The sequence below is a fragment of the Trichechus manatus genome, unplaced genomic scaffold (genome assembly GCF_000243295.1).
Source record: "Trichechus manatus latirostris isolate Lorelei unplaced genomic scaffold, TriManLat1.0 scaffold00113, whole genome shotgun sequence".
NCBI lineage: Eukaryota > Metazoa > Chordata > Mammalia > Sirenia > Trichechidae > Trichechus > Trichechus manatus.
Window position 1 is genome coordinate 3284072 of NW_004444049.1, and position 10679 is coordinate 3294750.

The 10679-nt window shown below is 39.0% G+C and overlaps 1 protein-coding gene across 11 annotated transcripts in view; it reads right to left on the bottom strand.

Moving 5' to 3' along the window:
• The window catches only part of PPP6R3 (protein phosphatase 6 regulatory subunit 3), a 148478-nt gene that overhangs the window by 125929 nt on the left and 11870 nt on the right, over positions 1-10679 (bottom strand). The window contains exon 1 of one of the 11 annotated variants that reach the window (XM_023738136.1): positions 1260-1760. The exons of 9 other annotated variants lie outside the window; for them this stretch is intronic. The gene's annotated coding sequence lies outside the window, so the exon portion shown is untranslated. Of the gene's footprint in view, positions 1-251; positions 1761-10679 lie in introns of those variants that run through there. One more of the 11 variants, XM_023738135.1, reaches the window with a different exon arrangement.

Sequence of the window (10679 nt, forward strand, 5' to 3'; positions counted from 1 at the left end):
ATTCATGATGTAACTTCTTTTTAAATTCGACTATATTAGCAGCAACTGAATGCAAAAGTAGCGTATGCCATTTCAATGGAATGACATGAACTGGATTATAAAACTTTCAGTGGAAGCACGAGTACTGAGATTTTTACTATATACCACATTTTCTACAAACAGAATACTCCACATATTCTAGAACAAAGAAAATGAGTCAACAATCAATGTAAAATTCCACTGATCTCCCACAATGAAAAACTGACTTTTACCAATTTTGTTTTGAATGGCTCATACTTCGATTTTGATGCTAGTTTCATAATAAATGCTATAATTATAAATGAACAAATGAAAAGACGTCATAAAAGAATTTAATGGTCAGAAAACAAATATTACAACAAATCATTATATTTTATTTTTAGATAACCTTTCATCTCTACCATGTTATATAACTAAAAACATTTCTATGCTTTGCTCTTACAAATTCTTCAATGATTTCATCACAATTAAGCTGTTGAACAATATCTACTTCCATACGTAATAAGGATAATGAATTGAGTCTTTCTTGAATCATTGCTGTGCACTCGCTTTTCCTTGTGTCCTGTCTGTTTGGCACCTATGGGTCTTTGCTTTGGACAATTGGTGCCCCTGTTCTGTTGATGTCCTAAGCACGTGCTTATCTTGTTTACTGGGTAACCCGTCGCTGACTCCAACCCTAGCTCCAGCCCACATGCCACTGTGTCACTTGATGCCTCTTTTCTGATTGCTTCTATTTAATTTATTTGTCAGAGGAAGAGAAGGCTTGCAATATAAACAAGTATGAAACAGTCTTTCCTCTCCCTTGGGATAGGCTACATATTATAAATGATGGATCTTTTCCCTTCCCCAAGATATATCTGGCTCATAATCTATTTTGATCCACATCTCTTTTCCAGATTGTTTTCAGTGTTGTGTACTTGACTAGAGTTACACCTAAGGTTCACATAAATATTTTCTAGCAATCATATGATTCCATTTTAAAAAGGTAATCATCACTGAACTCCTTCCCATTTTTAGATATAAGAAGGTGCTAACTTATGTGAAGCAGTAGAAAACCTCTAGGAAATTTCCTTACTGATGCAAAAACACTCCATATTAAAGGAGAAGATAATATTCACATTTGCCAGCTCTATTACTTGTCATTTTTTAAAGTTTTTTTTTTTGAATATTTACTCGCAAGCTATCTAAAACATACACAGGTAGTCCTCCACTTGCAACATGTAGGGACAAACCACACTTACGACAGTCTGTTCTGTTTTGTTTTGGTACATCTAATTGTTAGCAATATGTTTTCAATGTGGCATACAATGTTGCAGCACATAATTTGCTGACGTTATCATTCTCAGATGTTCACTTGCAGATGTTCAATATTATGATTTATGTTCAAAACACTGCCGTATGGCGGGCTATGGGCTGGTCTACGACGAAGTTGGTGTCGGTATCTCTCTGCCAATACAACAGCCTATGGATCAAGGTGCAATCACCATCTTCAAGGCACACTGCTGACGAACTACATTTGCTCAGGCACTAGCTGCAACAGATAGAGTACACTAACATTACGCAATTTCTGGGAGGAAGTTAGAGGAGAATGCATGCAGGGGATTTGGAAAAAATTGCTGAGTTATATGAACATGCTCCAAGCAGTTGATCAGGATATGATCAAAGTGACTAGTGGAAAAACATCACTGATGTGGAACAGCTCATACATAGATCATGAAGAAGGGGAATTGACAGATCAGGACTTAATGGCTTTTGAAGAAGAAAGAAATGCTGAAGAAGAAATAACGAGAAAAAAGAAGGAAAGAAGTTGTCAAAAAATTTTACAGTAAAAGAATTGCTGAAGTTTATTCTAAACTAAATCAGGAGCTTAAGTTGCTTGAAAACATGGACCCAAATGGCAATTGCTTTGCTAAAGCCAACAGGCAGATTCAGGAAGTAGTGAGATGCTACCATGAAATACATGAAGGAAAAAAGAAAAGGACCGTACAGACAAGTCTCACTAATTTGCTGACTAGAAACATTTCCCTGTTCCCAGGGATAATACAGAAGATCCAGAATCTTCCACAAGTGGAGTTATTTCTGCTACTGACAAAATGCCAACGTTGTCCAACCCTTCTTCATTGTCAGAGTAAATTTTTATGATGTATTTTATGTATGTATGTATTAAAACATACCTGTAAGTTTATATGTAACGTTTCCAACCCCAAAGACAAAGACTGGACTTATAAAGATACTGACAATAAAAGGCACTAATAATGAAAACTAAAAAAAAAAAGGTATTTGACTTACATCAGAACAGACTTACGACAGAGCTGTGAGAATGGAACCCCATCGGAAGTCAGGGACTAGCTGTAATCTATCTGGTACTTGGTTATTCTGAGACAGCAAGATGTCAAAAGAGTAATCCAAAATAACAGATAATCCCCCTTGTGATCCTTAAGGTTGTGTGTCAACTTGCTGGGCCATGATTCTCAGTGGTTTGTCAGTTAAGAAATAGTCCGGCAGTCACATGATGATGTGATCACCTCTATGATGGGATCTGCTGTGAGTAGCCAGTCAGCTGAAAGGAAGTTTCCTTGGGTGTGTAGCCTGCATCCAATACTGGTGGACTTTCTGGCAAGGCTCTCGGGCTTTTGCTTGCTCTGGATCCTGCCGTTGGCTCCTGTTCGTCTGACCTCCAGTTTTCGGGACATGAGCTAGCAGCATACTTGCCGCCTTACCTACCAATCTTGGGATTCATCAGTCTTCACAACCTGTGAGCAAGAGCCCTGCTGTCTGACCTGCTGATCTTAGGTTCGCCAGCCCCTGCGGCTACACCAGTTGGGAGAAGCCTCCCGCCTGATCCACAGACTTGGGACATTCCAGCACATGGCCAGTTCCGTGATATAAATCTCTATATATATCTATACACTTTACTGGTTTTGCTTCTCTAGAGAGCCCAGCCTAAGACACCCCCTAAAAAACCAAACCCACTGCCAACACATAGTGACCCTACAGGACACAGAAGAACTGCCCCATTGGGTTTCCAAGTATATAATCTTTACAGAGGCAGACTGCCACATCTTTCCCCCACAGAGTTACTAGTGGGTTCAAACCACAGACCTTTAGGTTAGCAGCCAAGCACTTTAACTGTACTACCAAGGGCTCCTTCAGATAACACCAGCAACCTAAAAATAAAACAGACTAAATACGTCTGCTAGACTGGACAACATGACAAGCACTTTAGGTGCAGACACCTCAAAATTCTATATATGCTATTAAATCGTCTCTCTAAATGGGCTGACAAGAACAAGAAGGAAATTCTCACAGCCACCTCCATCTCCATCCAAATCGGTTTCACGAGAAGTTAAGCTCCACAAAGTCAGGGAACAATGTCTGTTTTGTTCTTTGATAAATACCAAGTGCCAAGAATAGTGCCTGGTACACAGCTGGAGCTCAATAAGTATTTGTTAAATATTGACCATGAATGTCCAGAGGGCATCTGACCATCCTCAACAAACTAGAAAGTGGTGGACAAAAATTGTGACCACATAATCAATAATAACCAAACACAACAGGAAATAAGCTATTACATAATATATATATTATATATACATAATATATGGTCAATTTATTGGAGGAAATAACACAATATACAAAGTACATTTAAAGACAAGAAAATGCCAACAGAGAACAAGCAGACTTGGTAAAGAAATAAATAGAACTTATTGAAATGAAAAGACATGAATGATATTAAACTCAATGGATGGATAAAGAGCAGACTGGACAAAGCTAAAGAGAATTGCTAAACTCGAAGATGAAGTTAAAGGAAAGTACCCACAAGGTAGCACAGAAAGATGAAAACCATTAAAGAGAACATGGAGGATGGAGTGAGACATTCTAATAAGGGTCTAAGACTACCAGGAAGATATCATTGAAAAAGCAAGTGAGACAACATCAAATCAATGCTGGCAGAGAATTTTTAAGAACTGAAGGAATACGCCAATCTTCAAACAGAGGACACATGAGAAGTAAGAAATCTTTACATAAATAATTCTTAGTGAATTGAAGAATAAGGAAAAAAATGTTTTAGAAAAGCTAGAGATTACCTTTAAAGGAACAACTGACAGTTGACTTCTAATTAACCTCAACAACAAAAGGCAGGAGATGTATTGTCAAAGTGCTGAGAGAAAATAAGCATCAACCTAGAATGGATGTTAGAAACTGCCCTTCAAGAACAATATAAAACGATAATAATGCCTACTCTGTGGAACTGCAAAAGCAGCAAAATGAAAATTAGGCAACAAAAGCATATAAATCAGGAAGGGGTGATAAAAAACAAGCATACTAAGGTCCTTGCAAGAGTAAAGATAATTAACTTTAGGCTCTAAGTTAAATATGAAATGTCTAAGATTACCAACAAATGAATAGAAGTACATAATTTCTATATTACTGGGTGTGGGTGTGGAAAGTGGGCATGAATGAAGAGAAAAATTGTACAATATAAAACGCAAGGGAGAAAAATAAAAAGCAAGTTAGAAAGCACAAAATAAAATAGTAGAAATAGACCAAATATTTCAATCACTATATAAAAGGACTAACTCAGTTTGGCAGCAGATTATAAAAACACAATCCCACTATGTGCTTTCAAAAGGCATACCTACAACATTAAGGCAACATAAAGTTTGAACAAAAAAGGGCAGAAAAAGATACCTCAGGCAAACATTAAGCAAAAATCACTTGGTATAGCTATGCCAATATTTGATAAAATAGACTTTAATGCAAAAAAGCATTCCTACAAACACTACAGAATGACAAATTGTTGAAACCACCAGGAATTAAACAATTCTCAACTTATAGGCATAGAGCAAAAACTGGGAGGCCTACAAGAATGTGACAAATTCTTGTATTAACAGGGAATTTTAACAACACCTCTCTCTGTAATTGATAGAACAAGCATACTAATTTAAATGTGAATTTAATTAATGAGTTTAATCTGAAGGCCATATCAAGAAAGCTCACCTTAAATTCAGAGATCACGTATTCTTTTTAAACAAACATGAAATATCGATGAAAATTTGCCACAAGCTATACACCATCTGATGTCACCGTGAAGACAAAGGTGCACCTGACCCAAGCCACGGTATTTTCAATTGCCTTATATGCATGTAAAAGTTGAACAATGAATAAGACCAAAGAAGAATCGACGTCTTTGAACTATAGTGTCAGCGAAGAACATTGAATACACCACTGACTGTCAAAAGAACAAACAAATCTGTCTTGGAAGAAGTACAGCCAGAATGCTCCTTAGAAGCAAGGATGGCAAGACTTCATCCCACATACTGTGGACATGTTATCAGGAGGGATCAGTCCCTGGAGAAGGACATCATGCTTGGTAAAGTAGAAGGTCAGAGAAAAAGAGGAAGACCCTCAACGAGATGGACTGACACAATGGCTGCAAAAATGGGCCCAAGCATAACACTGATTGTGAGGATGGTGCAGGTCGGGCAGTGTTTTGTTCTGTCGTACATACGGTTGCTAGGAATCAGAACCGACTCAATGGTACCTAACAACAACATACACCATTCAAAAACAAGCCTCAACGATATCAAAGAACCAAGATCACACTAAACAAAAAACAAACCAGCTGCTGTCGAGTCGATTCCAACTTATAGTGACCCTACAGAACAGAGTAGGACTCCCCACAGGGTTTCCAAGGAGCAGCTAGCTGCCAATGTTTCGGTTAGCAGCTGAGCTCTTAACCCCTGAGCTGCCATGGCTCCAAAATCACACCAGACTACATTTTATTAACACGCATAATTAAGTCAGCAATCAAGAAGAAAAATTTAAAAGACAAATTTTTCGGCACACCTTCTAAACATAAATCAAAGAAATCATAACGAAAACCTGAATATATTCAGAACTGAAAGATAAAAAGTCCACATAGCAAAACTCATGAAATGCAGCTGAAGTGGTAGTTAAATAGAAATTACTACTTTAAGTTTTATTTAGATACGTATGCACATTTAAAATTATTTATTTGAAAAGGCTTAAAATCAGTGAGCTAAGCATCGAATTTAAGAAATTAAATTTTAGTGTTAATTACAAATATGGCAGAGATTTTAAAGAAATCAGAATTTTACACCAATATATTTGTCAGTGTAGACAAAAACTAACTCATTTTCAGAAAAATGTAAATTTCCAAATGCGCCTCAAAAGAAAAAACACTCTAACGAACCTGTAAATGTTAAAGCAGTTTAAAGTGATTTAAAAATCTCAGAAAGCAAACACTAGGCCCTGACAGATAAATTCTACCAAACCTTTAAGGAACAGATACCTCCAATTTGGAGACCTGGTGGCGCAGTGGTTAAGAGCTCCTTGGAAAACCTATGGGGCAGTTTACTCTGTCCTACAAGGTCCCTATGAGTCAGACTCAACGGCAATGAGTTAAATTCCTATTTACATTAAGTCTCAGGAAATAGAAAATGAGGGGATACAGCAGCTCATTTTATTAAACTCACCAAGGCTGATACAAAAAAAGAAAATTACAGACCAGTATCACCAATGAACCTAGACACATAAACCTTAATATACTAACAAATCAAAAACTGGAAAACATACAATATTAAAAAAGAAAGAAAGAAAGAATACATCATGATCAAGCTGGGCTTATCCCAGAAATGCAAGGCTAATTTCACATTACCTTTTAAAGCAATTTTTTACGTTAGTAGATTAAAGGAAAAAAATCATATTGTCATCATCTCAATAAATGCACAAAATGCATTCAATTAAGTTTAATACCTACTTGTAACTTTTTAAATTTTCCATAAACTAAGACTGAGGGAATATTCTTTAACCTGCTACAGAGGACCCCCCCCAAAAAAGTACACATAGATTTAATGGTTAAAGGTAAAAGCATTTCTTTAAAACCAGGAATATGACAATCATGCCTGCCACTTCACTTAATATCTTCCACTGTAACGGATGTCCTAAGCAGTGCAATTAGACAAGAATAAGAAAAGTAGAAAGAATGGGAAAAAAGAAACAAACTCACTATTCAAAGATAATCTGTTTATCCACATAAAAAACCCAAGAGTCTATAGGTAAGTTATTAAATTAGGGAGGTTGCTGCATATAAAAGTCAACTGGCATTTCTATTTACCAGCAAACAGAAAATTTAACTCTAAAAAAAATCATTTACAGTAACAACAAAAATTACAAAGTATCCAAGGAATAAATTCAACAAAAGAAGTATAAGACTTACAGGAAGAAAAATTATAAAACTTTATTAAAGGCAACTAGCTATAAACCAAAAATCTGTTTCCTCTTCTATCTGGGTACAGAAGTGAACTATACTTCCCAGACTCCTCTGCAGTTACAAATACCATGTGAATGAGTAACAATCAATGGGATGTGCAGAGAAGTGACGCTTGCCATTTCCTGGTGGCCCTGGTGGTTAAGAGTTTGGCTGCAGACCCAAAGGTCGGCAGTTCAAATCCACCAGCTGCTCCTGGGGAACTCTATGAAGCAGTTCCACTCTGTCCTATAGGCTCGCTGAGTCAGAATCTACTTGATGGCAACAGGTTTTTTGTTTGTTTGTGTTTTTAAGTAGTAGGTATGTCTCCTCTCTACAACCCCGCTGCTGACTCTACCCACACAATCGTAAGGCCTGAGGGGATAGCAGACCACAACACTGGAGGTGTGCAAGTCGCTGAATCATCCTATAGAGAAAAGTCGACTGTAACCAGAAATACCCACTGTGAATCGCTTGTTATGTGAGCAAGAAATATCCATTGCGTTTGAGTCAATATACATTTTGGAGTGTCTATTTGCTACGGCAGCCACTACTATCCTAATAAAAAGATTCAAATAAATGGAGAGCTATACAATTTTCTTGGATGTGAAGACTCAAGATGCTCAAGTTGTCAGTTGTCTCTGGAGGCAATTCAAATCAAAATCCCAAAAGAATGTTTCATGGAACTTGACGAGCTGATTCTAAAATTTATATGGAGGAATAACAGGCCAAGAAGCTGAGCCACTGCTAACGAACAAAAAGCTTGGTAAGCTTGCCTTACCTGATTTATCAAAACTTACCATGCTGTGTTGTTGTTAGGTGCCACTGAGTTGGTTCCAACTCACAGCGACCCCATGTACAACAGAACGAAACACTGCCCAGTCCTATGCCATCCCCACAATAGTCGTTACGCTTGAGCCCATTTTTGCAGCCACTGTGTCGTACAGGGTCTTCCTCTTTTTTGCTGACCCTACATTACCAAGCATGATGTCCTTCTCCAGGGACTGGTCCCTCCTGATAACATGTCCAAAGCATGTGAGACAAAGTCTTGACACGCTTGCATCGAAGTAGCGTTCAGGCAGTACTTCTTCCAAGACTGATTTGTTCGCTCTTGTGGCAGTCCATGATATATTCAATATTCTTCCCCAACACCATAACTTAAAGGTGTCAATTCTTATTCTGTCTTCCTTATTCATTGTCCAGCTTTCACATGCATATGAGGCAACTGAAAACACCATGTCTTGGGTCAGGCACACCTTAGCCCTTAAAGTGACATCTTTGCTTCTAAACACTTCAAAGAGGTCTTCTGCAGATTTGCCCACTGCAATGAGTCTTTTGATTTCTTGACTGCTGCTTCCATGGTTGGTGACTGTGGATCCAAGTAAAATGAAATCCTTGACAACTTCAATCTTTTCTCCATTTATCATGATGTTGCTTATTGGTCCAGTTGTGAAGATTTTTGTTTTCTTTATGTTGTGGTGTAATCCAAGCTATGATAATTAATACAGTAGCAGTACTGGCACAAGGCCAGACAAACTAATGGAACAAAACACAGAACCATAAAAAAAAAACCTATAAATATGTGGAAACTTGATTATGACAGAGCTGGCTTTACACCAGGAAAAGAGTAAGACTAACCAACAAGGCCACACTTGGGTGGTGCAACTGGTTAACACGCTCGGCTGGTGACCAAAAGGCTGAAGGTTGGAGTCCACCCAGAGGCATCTCAGAAGAAAGGCCTGGCAATCTACTTCCAAAAAATCAACCACTGAAAACCCTATTGAGCATAGTTCTCTTCTGACACGCGTGGGGTCACCATGAATTAGAGTCAACGCAATGGCAACTGGTTAACCAACAAGGGCCCTGGGACAACTGGTTATCCACATGGGAAAGATAAAATTACGTCTCTACATCACACCACACGCAACATCACTTCTAGGTAGACTACAAAATTAAACATGCAAGTCAAACTTTGAGACTCTTAAAAGAAAACACAGGAGGAAATCTTTCTAACTGGAGAATAGAAATGGATTTTTTTAAATAAAACAGAAAGCACTACACAAATGACATGGGGTGGCGTCTAACCCCTCTAACTTCACAAGGGGGAAGGAGAATCAAGATCAACAGCCCAAGGCTGACTCCTATGAGGCAGAGATCAGACGTGACTCCTCTCTCCACCATCTTTACCAATTCTGACACCAACTGTCCCTCCCACGGCACTCTCTACTCCTCTGCTGGGTTCAATAATTCATTGCAAATGCCACACAAAACTCACAGGCAATACTCACAATTATGGCGTTTATTAGAGAAGTAACAGATTACAATTCAGGTTTAGGAATGCTTAGGACACGGTTCTTCCATCAGGACAGCCTCTTGTCAGTTGTGCACACATCTTTCTATGGCTCCTCGGCTTCTGCCCTGCTCGGGCAAGTGTTACAAAGCTCTTTTAGCTCTGCCAGTAAGTGCCAGAGCCACCTCACTCTGGCCTGAAGGTGCTCAGCTCTAGCTCCATGGGTCGGCAAACCTAGCTCAACCAAGTGTTTGGAGGCACTCTACTCCACCAGCAAGCCTCCTGCGCAAAGGTACTCAGTTTTATCATTCCAGGGGCTGGGAAGCCCACTGTGCCATCTCCTACTGGTCTTCTCCTGCTACCATTTCTCTGCCACAACTTCTCACCCTCTTCAGTGTTACAGCTCTCTCTCTCTGTCTCTCCTGGTTCCAGGAACTTTTCAGTGAAGGGATCCTGGGTCCAAAACACACGCTCCTCTCTTGGCCCTTCTTCCTTGGTGGTGGTGGGATCCTCTTTCTGCTCTGGAATTGGCTCTCTTTTAAGCCTAGCAGTATGGCAAAACTGACCAATTCCCTTGGTAGGCCACAAACACCTTACTTGCACAGTCCCACCCAATCAGTTGGTGGGAGTTACAAGACCATGGCGAGAAAGGCCACACAAAAACGATCCAATGCACTGCAAACACTATGTAGAAAGACTGGACACAAATGTAGCAAAATGTCAACAACTGCTGAATCTAAGACAGATGAGTGTTCACATGCTATTCTTTCAATTTTTCTGTAGATAGAAGTTTTCTAAGATAAAAATTTAGAAGAAAAAATACTGAAATAGTGTGTGGATCAAACAGATTACCTACAGCCCAGAACTCACCATAGCATGGGACACGGCCCAAGCACGGAGGGCACCAGTAAGCCTGAGTTCTAATCCTGCATCTGTTGCCGACAGCTGGTGCTGCATGTGGCTACTGCTCTGTCTGGGACACTGTTTGCTCATCTGCAGTCTGAGGGCTAGAAGAAGAGATGAGAAAGCCCTGAGATCCTTTTCTGCCCTTATAATCCTATGGTTTCAATGAGCCTTTACTTAAAAAAAAAAAAAAAA